The sequence below is a fragment of the Lonchura striata genome, chromosome 5 (genome assembly GCF_046129695.1).
Source record: "Lonchura striata isolate bLonStr1 chromosome 5, bLonStr1.mat, whole genome shotgun sequence".
Taxonomy (NCBI): domain Eukaryota; kingdom Metazoa; phylum Chordata; class Aves; order Passeriformes; family Estrildidae; genus Lonchura; species Lonchura striata.
The window spans coordinates 28,248,424-28,259,863 of record NC_134607.1 but is presented as its reverse complement, the minus strand read 5'-3'; the positions used below and the strand labels follow the sequence as shown (position 1 = coordinate 28,259,863).

The following is an 11,440-nucleotide window of genomic DNA, read 5'->3' as shown; positions in this document are numbered from 1 at the left end:
TCCATGCAGAGGTGACATATAGGAAGTCAGAGTCATTGTAGAGCTTGAAATTGCATAGCTTCCACTGGATGTCATTGTGCTAAAACCTTCAAAATCTTTCTATTCTATTGTTTATTTTCTCAGTACCTGGTGCAGGTGAGCTTGTTTGGGATGATCTGGGAGAAGCTATTTTGATCAAATGAGTGATGTTTCCTTAATGTCCACTAAATTCTAGTAGAGAGCTTCCTGCTTTGCAACTGAAACTGTTCTTGATCCTTGATTCTAAAGAAATAAAACATAGATAGCCATAATCATGAATATTGAAACAATTTGCAAGTGTGTTTAAAAATTTATGGTGCTTTAATAAAATCTTTTTTAGTAAGTTTGCCTCTCATGCTAGCACATGTATAATTCATTACGAGTACTAGTCTTGAAGTGTTTAGGCATTTTCATTGTTGAGTCTGTAAACTGTATACTCTTTGAGTGGAATTCAAGAAAAAAAACCCCAATATTTCTATTTGCCCCTTGTTGTGCAACATTACTCATTTGTTATTGCATTCCTAGTTTGCAGTTGTTCAAAACACATACTTATGTGTCTACAAGTTTAGAAATGGCAATTCTCAGTATTGGGAAAACATTTGCTTGAATAAGATGGGCATCTTCCAAGGGATTTGACAGGCAGCTATTTTGGGTTGGTACTTAGTGTCTTCAGAGCAGACACAAAATGCCAAAAAAAGTGATCTAAAAGGGTGGCACTGGAAAACCCAGTTAATAGTAATAGAAGCCTAAACCTATGTCTTGCAGTGCCTACAAAACTGAGAATTCATTTTTAACAGGGAAAGTGAAAAATTAAAGTGATTCATTCTTTTAACTGTATTTTTTTCATTCTCTTATAATACATCTGTGGGTTTTTTAAAAAGGTTATTTAAGTTGAGGCTGTTTAATATATTCCTATCAATGTGGCATTAGATGACTATCAAATGTTGTGCCAGTTGTCTCCATGTACTGGATAAACACACTAGCATTTATATATCTCATGGTATATAGTGATATATTATTGTTTGATATCCAAATGAAAAGTTACAAATGTTCATGTACATATAGCTATATATGTGTAGGTATATATGTAAATTTAGAGAACATTTTTTTTTGTCAAGTAATGTGGGTTTGCAAACAGCATGAAGATGCTGCTTGCACTAAGGATCACATATGGCACATGCATAGTACAGAAAATGCAGTAAACTGCAAAATATTTAGACTACTAGAAAAAGCAAATGACAGTGTGGGCCTGAGAATTCATTTCCACTTTTCCTAATGATATGGACTACTTGTCAAAACCATAAACAGTTCTTGAAAGCCAAAATTATATTGATGTTTACGTTCCTGGCTGAATTTACATACAAATATGTCTGAATTTACATACAAAATAAATAACTGGCATTTATTGAAAATATCTTGTCAGGCATCTCAAATCAGTTCTCATGCCATGCTATTGTACTAATAAGAAAAAACCCTGTGCATAATATTTTGATTTCAGATGGAACCCCCAGGTTTCAAATAGCTTGTTTTCAATAGAACCAACTAAAAAAATCTAAAATAAACACATTACAGAGCACAAATCTTTGAAAAAATAGTTTATAATAATTTCATATTATAGAACAAAGTGAATCTAGAAATGCATGAAGCTTACCGATACTAATTACGCTAATACACAAAAGGAACATATCTCCTTTTTCAATCTTTTAGCCTTTCTACAATACAGGAGTTATAATGAAATTAATCTAGACTTTAGATAAAGAATAGCTTAGTAGGTGGTAGAGCAGATCATTAGCTGGAGAAAATGTTAATCTTTTAATTGCTTTCTGTGGTTATGTATCTGACCCAAAGCATATGCACTTGTAGCAGATCCAAATATTCCCTCCTAATTAAAAAATCCCAATATCATTAATTTTAAGTAGCTCTATCTCTTGTGATAAATTATTTCAAAACTATTAAATGAGGGAAACATTTCCAAAGATACAAGGGATCAGTCTGCCTCATCAGAAGGTCTAAGACTGAATGAATAGCACTGATCTCCTGCAGTGATGGATCTGACGAAACACAAGTGTAGGTGATCAGCTGGCACCTTCTGGGTGTGAGATAAGAAAAGACAGAACTATGGTCTTGTCTTTGGGGTGTGGATTTTTTTGTTTTGTTTTGGTTTCTTGTTTTGGTTTGTTTTTTCTTTTGTTCTGTTTTGCTTGTTTTCCAGATTATGAAGTTAAACTCTGGTTGAAAATTTGTATTCTTTTAGGTCTAGGTGGCTTCAATGTTCTTCAAGAATTTTAGCAGTTTCTCAGAAAGGTATTCCTGCATTTGCTGACAGAACAGCCAAAAAAGTGAATTGAACTGTCCTGAGGACTGATTTAGATGTTGCCTACTGTTCACTGTAATTGATAAAATAACCACATTTGTACAATGGCATTAAATTTTCAAAAACTACCTTTTCCCGGTTTTCCATTTTTATAAATTCCTGAAGCAAAGAAAAACTAGAAACACTGGGCCAGTTACCTGAGCATGTCTTTCTCTTCTTATGAGATCAGAAGAAAATTGTGTCAGGTTAAATATGATAAACTGAACTCTGTTAACAGTCAATAAAATGAGCACCATCCGGCATTTCCCAGCAGTATAAGTGACCAAAGGTTGCACTTAACACAAAAAATGTGATTAGGTTTTATTCAGATGCTTCATTAACAGTAGTTGTGTGTTGTACATATTGAAAAGGCAACCTCACTTTCTTCCAAGAGGTTTATTTATGGTGAATAACATATTTTTAGTACATAAGTTGGTAGTACAAGCCAGTTGCATGAGTATTATAGTATACTATGGATATTTTATAAATGTCAAAAGATATTGCTTTTTAAAAGAATATGATATGTTAAATTACTTTGAAATATGAGTTGGTTTCTTTAGTTGTTTAAAATTTGGATATAGTGTTTCCATCATGTGCCATGCATAGGTAGTGAACTCTAAACTTATTTAGGAAAATTATTACTCTTTTTAGTCATAATTAAGTAGTGCTGGGTGAAAAAAAAATTAAAATTGTATTTGGTTTGTATGTCATGGTTGTGGTATGAAGGATGGCTTTTCTGAGATGCTGCCAGAAGCTTCCCTTTGTCCAATGCCACCTGGCTCCAAGAGGGACTTGGTGCTGTCAGGTGCAGCCCATCAGGGGTGGTGATAGTGCCTGTGGGCTAACTTTATTTAGAAGGAAAGAGAAAATTATTATGTGGAAGTAATTGTAGTCAGACAATACAGGAGTGAGAATATGACAGAACCAGCTCTGCAGACACCCAGGTCAGTGAAGAAAGCCAGGGTGGAGGTGGTCCAGGCTCTGGAGCAGAGATTCCTCTGCAGCCTGAGGTGTAGACCATGATGAGTCAGGCTGTGCCCCTTTATTCTATGAATGTCCATGGTGGAGCAGTCTTGGTTTAGGAATGGTATTCCCAGTTCAGTGCTCTAGCAGAAACCTCAGAGCGTAATGCAGTTCAGTTTTCATCATAAGGACTGCAGAGTTTGGAATCACACCCTTAGTAATTAAATCTTTTTCATTAAATGAGTATGTAACTTCTAAACCCAAAGAGCCACTTTCATTTTCCTGTCAGCTCCAAGTTTTGTGCATGAAAATCCACTAGCAATGGGTACAGTGGCTCCATTGACATGGGAAAACCACTGGAGCCTGTCTGGGGTAGACTACAAATATAGGATTTTCTTCTGTTAAAATCAGTTGACAGGAATAATTTAAAACAACCCCTTCCTATGGTTACTTGCAATTTCTTTCCCAATATGATGACAGCATGATTTTGACAGCCTGTTAGACTTTATAGTGCTTGGAAACTAACAGTGTTGAACAACTGACATTGGCTTACTGTGAGATGGAAACAGAACAGAAGTCAATGAAGATTATACAGTTTGATTGTTTGGTAAATGAAGATCCATGAGAACTAAAAATCATATAATCTTTATTGGCAGGATAGTGTTACTTAAAAACGTGACATGAAGAGTGTAAAAAAGCATGGAAAAACATCTATATTATCAAGAACAAGACCAGGGCATAAAAAAATTCACTGATTTAATTAGTGGCCTTGTAAAATGTAGATGGCTATTCACCTGTAATATTCATCTGTACTTTAGGTTTCATTTCCTTTCTTTGCACCATATGAGAGCTGACAGGTCAGTTCTAGACACAAGTTGTTCTTGAACATTTAATAAATGCTGTCATAGTTGATTTTCCCCATATTCAAAAGTACCTACCATTGCAGTATACTAAAGGAAAAACCACATTAAAAGAAAAAATACAATGGATGATTTTGCAACCTGAGAATTTCCTGGGGGAGTAAAGAAGATAAAGGGGAAATGCTAACTGCTTATTATTTTGGGAAATTATGGGAAAAATTTATTTAATGAAAATTTGCTGTATAAAAAGCAGTTTTAGATTAACTTACTCTGTTTCATTATTGTATAAGGAAATATATATATTTAATGGGATATGATAAAGAATTGCTCTCAAGTCACTCTTCTAACAACACAATGAACAAACCTTAGAAAAAATATTTAGTTCTTCTGAGAATAAATTCTCCCCTTCATACTATTTACATTTTGCCTCAGAAGAGATAAGCTGGCATACTCATACAGAGTGTGACTCAGCAAAATTTCTTTATGTTAACAAAGTTGATGATGTTAATGTACTTAGAAGAAGAAAGTTTATTGGTCACACTGCTCAAGAGAGAAAGTGTATACATGTGCATGTCAATATGTGACACACATCTCTGAAAGTCACTTCTTATAGACATAATTTAGTGTTTTGTCTTTACTCCTATCCAGTTTTCCTCTGAAAGCAAATTTCAGTTTTACCACTTAAAGTGAATTGATTTGTTTTTATGAGTTACTAGGGTCTGAGTTTTTAAAGTTGAATTAATAGCATTTATTAAGTACTCATAAAATTAAAAAAATAATTAGTATCATAGTTAATTTTAAGGAGGGAGGTATTTAAAAAAACTGCAAATACCTGCTTTTTTGAGGATATAAATGGCTGTAAATATAACTGTTATTATTGACAGCCATATATACAGTAATGGATACATCTTAAGGTATACCATATAATTGCTGAATACTTTCAAGCATACTGAAACTAGCACAAATTTCATTATTTGAGACCTCATAAGGTACTATCTTTCTAGATTTTTTTGGTCTCATGCTGTGCTTCTGTATTTTACATATCTTATAGACTAAACAAGATGTTGAAATTCAACTCTCATAGCCCGGTTTATTTAAACTCATAGGTAAGGAAATGTTGATTTTCTATCAGAGATAGCCCTCCTGAGATTGTGCATGTCTTGATTCAATATTTATGTATTTACCTACCTGAAGTATGTTTAAGCCTTTATTTGCTTAATAAAACTACTTGTATTTTTTGATTAAAAAAACCCAAACAACCAAACAAAAAAGCAGCCAGAAAATTTTTGCTAAGTAATAGATATGGAATTTTTTATCCTTAGGTCATTTGTTCAGATAGATCTTGACTGATAATGACTGAATATTGTTGCAGTGTCAGGGTAGCTAAGCGAATTTGTGTCATTGCAGCTGTCGAGGATATGTTAATGTTTCAAAAATTCTTGTCCACAACCATATAAAGGGAATGATTGTGTAGCTAAACACCTTGTTAGCTCATTAAGCATATCAAGTAACTTTTGTGTGTCCTTATCCTTTTAGGATATTTTTTCAGTTTGTGAGAATACGAGATACAGCTTAAAAGGAGATCAACCATTAAGTTTTACTTATCAAAACCATTAATTTTTACTGTTGTCTCTGTTTGCCTCTACATGTGTAGGAGCACAAGCAGTGCAAAGGTGCTGCTGGCCATTTTCCTCTGAAGGGCATTGGTGAGTACTAGTAGAACAACTTGTTCAGTGCCATCTAGTTTCCATATTTGCCTGTTATCTATGATTCCATGAATAAAAAGTGTGTGTCTACTCCTGGTACGATTTCTGAAAAGGACAGCAAGTCTGATAGAAAGGAAGATTTAAATGTTAGGAGGGCTGTATCTTAGGAAAACAGCAGAGATTGTCCTATAGAAACACAGACTGGCCAAGAGAAATTATATATAAATATACTTGCTGTTAGGTCTGACTATACCTTGTCAGTATCTGGAATGATCCTATTTAGTCTACATTGATTTTTCTAGAGTAGACATCTGCAGCAATGTTTTGTAATATGACTGTGCAAAATCTTTAATTACTGCTTCGTGCAATAATGCAACATGTTAAAACTTGGTCTCATACTACTTCCTCATTTTTCTTCCCAAATCTCCACTAGAAGACTAAAAGAACCAAATTCTAGTGACTCTCATGGTAGAATTGTCGTAAAGCCTTTAAATTTTAATCCCAGACAATTTATGGCTCAAAACTGATAGAAAGCCACCACTGTCAAAACAGGTCTGACTGGAAGCATCCAATAAGAATTCTTCCTCCAACTTTCTACTAGTACTGCTGAATATTGAATTTTCTTTGTGATAAATTTTGGTTATAAAGAATCAACCTTCTTCAACATAAAAAAAGACAAGTAAAGAAATTCTATCAAGAAATTGTTAAAAAATGTGTGATGCACTCATCCTGCTTTTCACTGTTATGCCACTGCTGAGAAACAAATGTTTAATTAACAAATGCTTTATTTAGAACTTAAATCAGTACTTTTTTGCATACCATCAGAGAGGTTGCTTTTCATATTTCTTAAATCTTTATTAACAGCAAACCAAGATATCCATGGGATCATAGTAGGCAGAAGTGTGGTTTGCCACATGGCTTGAGATGAGTTCCAAAATGCTAATTGAGATATCTATCCTTCATATAATTTTTTCTAAAACATAATATAATGTAGAGTTTCACGTGGAAATTTCAAATAATAATAATAAATAAATAAAATTTTATCAGACAGTAAACTGACAACTGGTATAAAGAGAGCTAAAATACTCCGAGTGTGTCTTGCTGTGAAAGCTACATGCTTTTCAAAGTCAATATTACACACAAACCAGTGTTATAATCTAGCAAAAAGACACTTGGGAGGAAAGAGTGTGATTTCTTTGCCAGTTGTAAACAAAAGAAGAAAGTTTTAAGAAGACAGCATTGGGGTGAGTCTCATAAGACCTGGCATTTCACATCAAGTCCACAATGACCAGACATATAGCCACAGCTGAAAACTGCTCTGGACCCTGTCAGATCTTTCAGCTTCATCTTCATAACTATGATTTGTAAGCCAAATTTTATTATTTCTATTTTTCTATACTCCTTGAAAAAAGAAGTAGATAATCAGAAAGAGTGGATATTCTAATTGAAAACCTCCAAACTTTTAAAAAGTAATATCCATGTTTCTTATGACATGGGATGAGTTTATAATCTTGTGACTATGATGAAAATTATAGAATAGAATATAGGAGGACATTAAATTGATCACTGCATTCAGAAGGGTAGAGGTTTGAGACATTATTCAGAAAAGTCAACTTCAGTTTCTCTCTCTGAGTGCTACCTGCTTAGGCAGCCATAGAATGGCAAGCAATTCGATAGGAGAGCTTCTGCTTCTCAGGAATACCTTCTAGAACAAGTGTTTTTCCATTTGCAGTACATTGACATCCCTACCTAGGTAGTTGTGTCATTCATTCACACTGTTACTTTGGAGGTGGTCTAATAGGCAATATTTGTCCTTGCAGATTTAACAGCCGAGTAAAGAATTACATATATATGGGCTAATGATGTGTTGAGACTTCTGCTTACTGACAGCACACATTATGTCCTTCGGTAAGGTAGAGTTCACAGGTCTTTGCATCTATAGCCACATCTCAATTATCAGTGATCTGTAATCTGATCAATGGCCTGTTACTCCCATATTCTAGCAATCAACACTATGATTTTTAATTAAAGTTAGCCATTTGTGTGAAATGATTACTCTGTTCATTATCTTGACAATTTCATTACTGTATCAGGTAAAATAAAACATTTATAGCAAGAGGAAAATATATGAGCTACCATAAGGTTCAAGGAGGTTCATTACTGCAGTTGGCTGAGGCTGTTATCATTAACATCAATGGAACAGGTCACAGTTCCTGGTATGCCACATGCCAGTTATCTCCTTTTAAATGAATTATACATGTATTCATTAAAGTTCCCTAAGTACTATGGGAACATGAACATTACAAGCATTTGTACCCTGCTTGCACTTTCAATATCGTGATATGCATGTGCAATGGAACTCAGAAGGATTTGACTATGAAAGGCTTTGCATGCATGATAATGTATCTAGGAGCTCTGTTGAGTGTTTCACATTCCATATGCAAAAGTTGTTTGTGTGACTTTGACTTCATACCAGCTGAGAATTCAAGAATTCAACTTTACTCTTTATTTTTTCAAAGTGCACTTCTATGTATTTCTTATAAATCCCAGGGGGTAAATAAGTTCATGCCCTGAGAAGCAGTCAAAACTTTTGTTCCTATTTCAATCTGGTGAGAGGACAAACAAAAGGAGAGTACAGCAGAAGATCAGCTGACATATCAAGATGATTGTCTTGATGAAAATTATGTGTAATTTCATGTAACTCACCAAATGAAATTGTCATCAGGGTCCTTTGGACAGGAAAGAGTATTATTGTTCTGATGCTGAAAGATCAACAACAGCTGAGCTTTTAAAGATGGTTACAGAGATATTGAGCAGAAGAGAACATTGGCAGATGGCCTTTCTGTAATCTTTGAATGCCTCAAAGCTGTTTCTGGTATGTGCTCTAGTCTGATCAACTTTTACACATCTGGACTGTTGACAGAGGCTGTGCTTTGTAGTTCAGTTGTCATTTTTTCTTAAGGGTGAAAGGGCAGAAAAAGGGCTGGAACTGGGAGGAGAAAGGAAGAATAGGGAGAGAGTGGACTAGGTTTACCACCATTATAAAAATTCTATTTTTTCCACTGAAGATTTCAGCTTTAATTTTCCAGAGGGCATACTAATAATTTCCTTAGCACTGGGTGTTACTTTTCTTTGTGATTATAATAAGGCAGCAGACCACAGATTTATGTTTTTTTCCCCACTATAAGCAGCTTCAAAATGATTCAGTGAGCAAATTTCTTGGGAATGATGCTTAGTGACTTCAGGGCATTAGAAAGAGGAACACCTGTATTCCAGAATGCATTTTCCAGCTAATTTACATTTCAAAGAGGTCCATCATTTCTACACTGATTTAATTTCATCTCCAACTGTTGTGTTACCAGCATTGGTTATAATGTTATTTTGGGAGTGCAAGCACCTCAAGATTCTGACTTTCAGGGTAAGAGTTCTTGTTACCTGCTGGTTGCACTGGAGATAGAGCAATTTATTATGTAATAAAATGTTGTACTACCAGTGCTAATTAGACACGATCAGACCAAAGGTATCTGTTCTGAGCTTGTTCAGCTCTGTGTTTCTGTATCCAGACTGTGAATCAAAATGTGGAATGCTGGTATCTGCATGTTCACACAGAGTTGTCTACAAAGAACAATTAACTCTAGAGAATTCTTCAGACTGCATACAGAGTTCTCCTTGCTCCTCACACATTTTGTTGATATTCTAATAGGCTTCCTGAGTTATGAGATTCTAGTATTTTTCTAACTGAAGTGACAAATTCCAAATAAAGCGAAAATTTGGATGTGTGAGATGTAGCCTATTCCAAGAAACCATATACTTTAACAACACTTCTGTACAGTTTTGGCAACAAAGCTGCAAAGTAAAAGTGTCAACTGCATGAACTATGAAAATTAGTACATCTAATTATTTTTGATACTTTCCATTTTTGTAGCAGTGACACTAGGAATGCCCATTCTGGTGAAAAAAATCTTGTAAATTATTAATAAATCCATGGAGAGGTTTCTACAAAGAGCACATGTCACCAAGATTGTCTGGAAGAAAATAAACAATTCATGAGGGAGAATTTTTTTTTTTGCCAGTGGGAAATTAGATTGTGAAACTCTTCAATTTCTCTGTAATAAGGACTCATAATTTGTAATGATCACAAGGAAAATATTATAATGGCTTAACAACATTACAGAAATTTAAATGGGAAAGAAACTACAAAACACTACATCCCAAGACTACAAAGAAAATTACAAGATAAGGGAAATAAAAAACTGACCTGAAAACAGATGTAAACTTACTATTAGAAACTTCTAAATATAATCTACATTTTAGGAACAGGACAAGCAAAGAAATATCATAAATCTGGTTAGTGGGACATTACATATAATTTATTTAGCATTCTTATTTTTGTATAACTAAACCACTGGGAGTGCAGTAAATGCACAAACATATTGAACCCCAATAAATCCTCCATTTGCTAAATAGTTTTCAGAGAAAAAAACCTGTAATGATAAATAATACGACCTTTGTCAGGGGAGAGGTGATGGGAAGAAAAAAATTCCTACAAAAATAAGAAAGCAAACACATTGAGCTTAAACCTTACAGTCCTTTTGTCATTACTTGATTGTCCTTACCTTCTAAGGACACGCACCAAGTACTGGAAAAAGCTGCTATCAATTGTACCTGTAGGAAGAAGAAATAAATAAATTTCTCGAGACTTTCTGAACACTGAAATCTTCTTCCCAAAATAAATTGTTGAAGAGGTAAATACAGATGGGGAAAATCAGCATCAGAATTTACACAATCACAATGCAGTTCAGAACTTTCATGTTGTTCCATTGATGGTTCTGCTTTGTGTCTGTATTTTTGCATCTTTATATAGAAACTGGCTAAGGTGAGTTGTTCTTTTCCTCATGATAGTCCTACTGCATAGCCAGAGGCTGGAAGTAATCAGTATTTTTTGGGATTATATCCTTAATTCTTTCAACAAGACAGAAGCCAATAGGCTTTACATTTGTTAATGAGTCAGAGAGTGAATAAACATGAACTCTGCACAGGACTTACTGACCTTTATCTTTGTAAGTCTTTTGTCATTCTGAAGAAAACACTGGGCTTCTGTAGAATTATGCTGCATTTTTGAGAACATCTAATTTATTTAAGTTACAATAGGCAATTAATATATATTTTTGATAGGCATTAACAACAAAAGATCATCAGAATTTACCATGATGTGTTAAGTGGCTTGAAAAGGTTTTATGTAGTTGAAGGGAAAAAATTAAAATCTACTTCTTGTAATAATTTCTGAATAATCTTATAAATTATTTCATTATTTTACCTTTATTTTAGGATTTAAGTATAGAAGAAAAAGCAAGCAAGAGAAACATTGTCTGAAATGTCTTTCTTGATGGAAAAATAATGTGGATTAAATTTTCCTGAAAGTGAAAACATGGTTGAAGATTCATTTTGATGGCAATTTTTTATATCCACAATAGTTTAGAACTATTTTTCTAGGCATGTATGTTATTTTTCTAAATTACTATATTATTTTTTATTCTGAT

General features: G+C 34.0%; 1 long non-coding RNA gene across 1 annotated transcript in view; it reads right to left on the bottom strand.

Annotated features, from left to right (window-relative positions):
• Positions 1-207: 207 nt before the first annotated feature.
• The window catches only part of LOC116183157 (uncharacterized), a 37,898-nt gene continuing 26,665 nt past the window's right edge, over positions 208-11,440 (bottom strand). Inside the window, exons 2-3 of the long non-coding RNA XR_004147703.2 lie at positions 10,517-10,565; positions 208-261 (exon numbers count right to left, since the gene is read on the bottom strand). This is a non-coding gene — a long non-coding RNA (uncharacterized LOC116183157). The remainder of the gene's footprint in view (positions 262-10,516; positions 10,566-11,440) is intronic.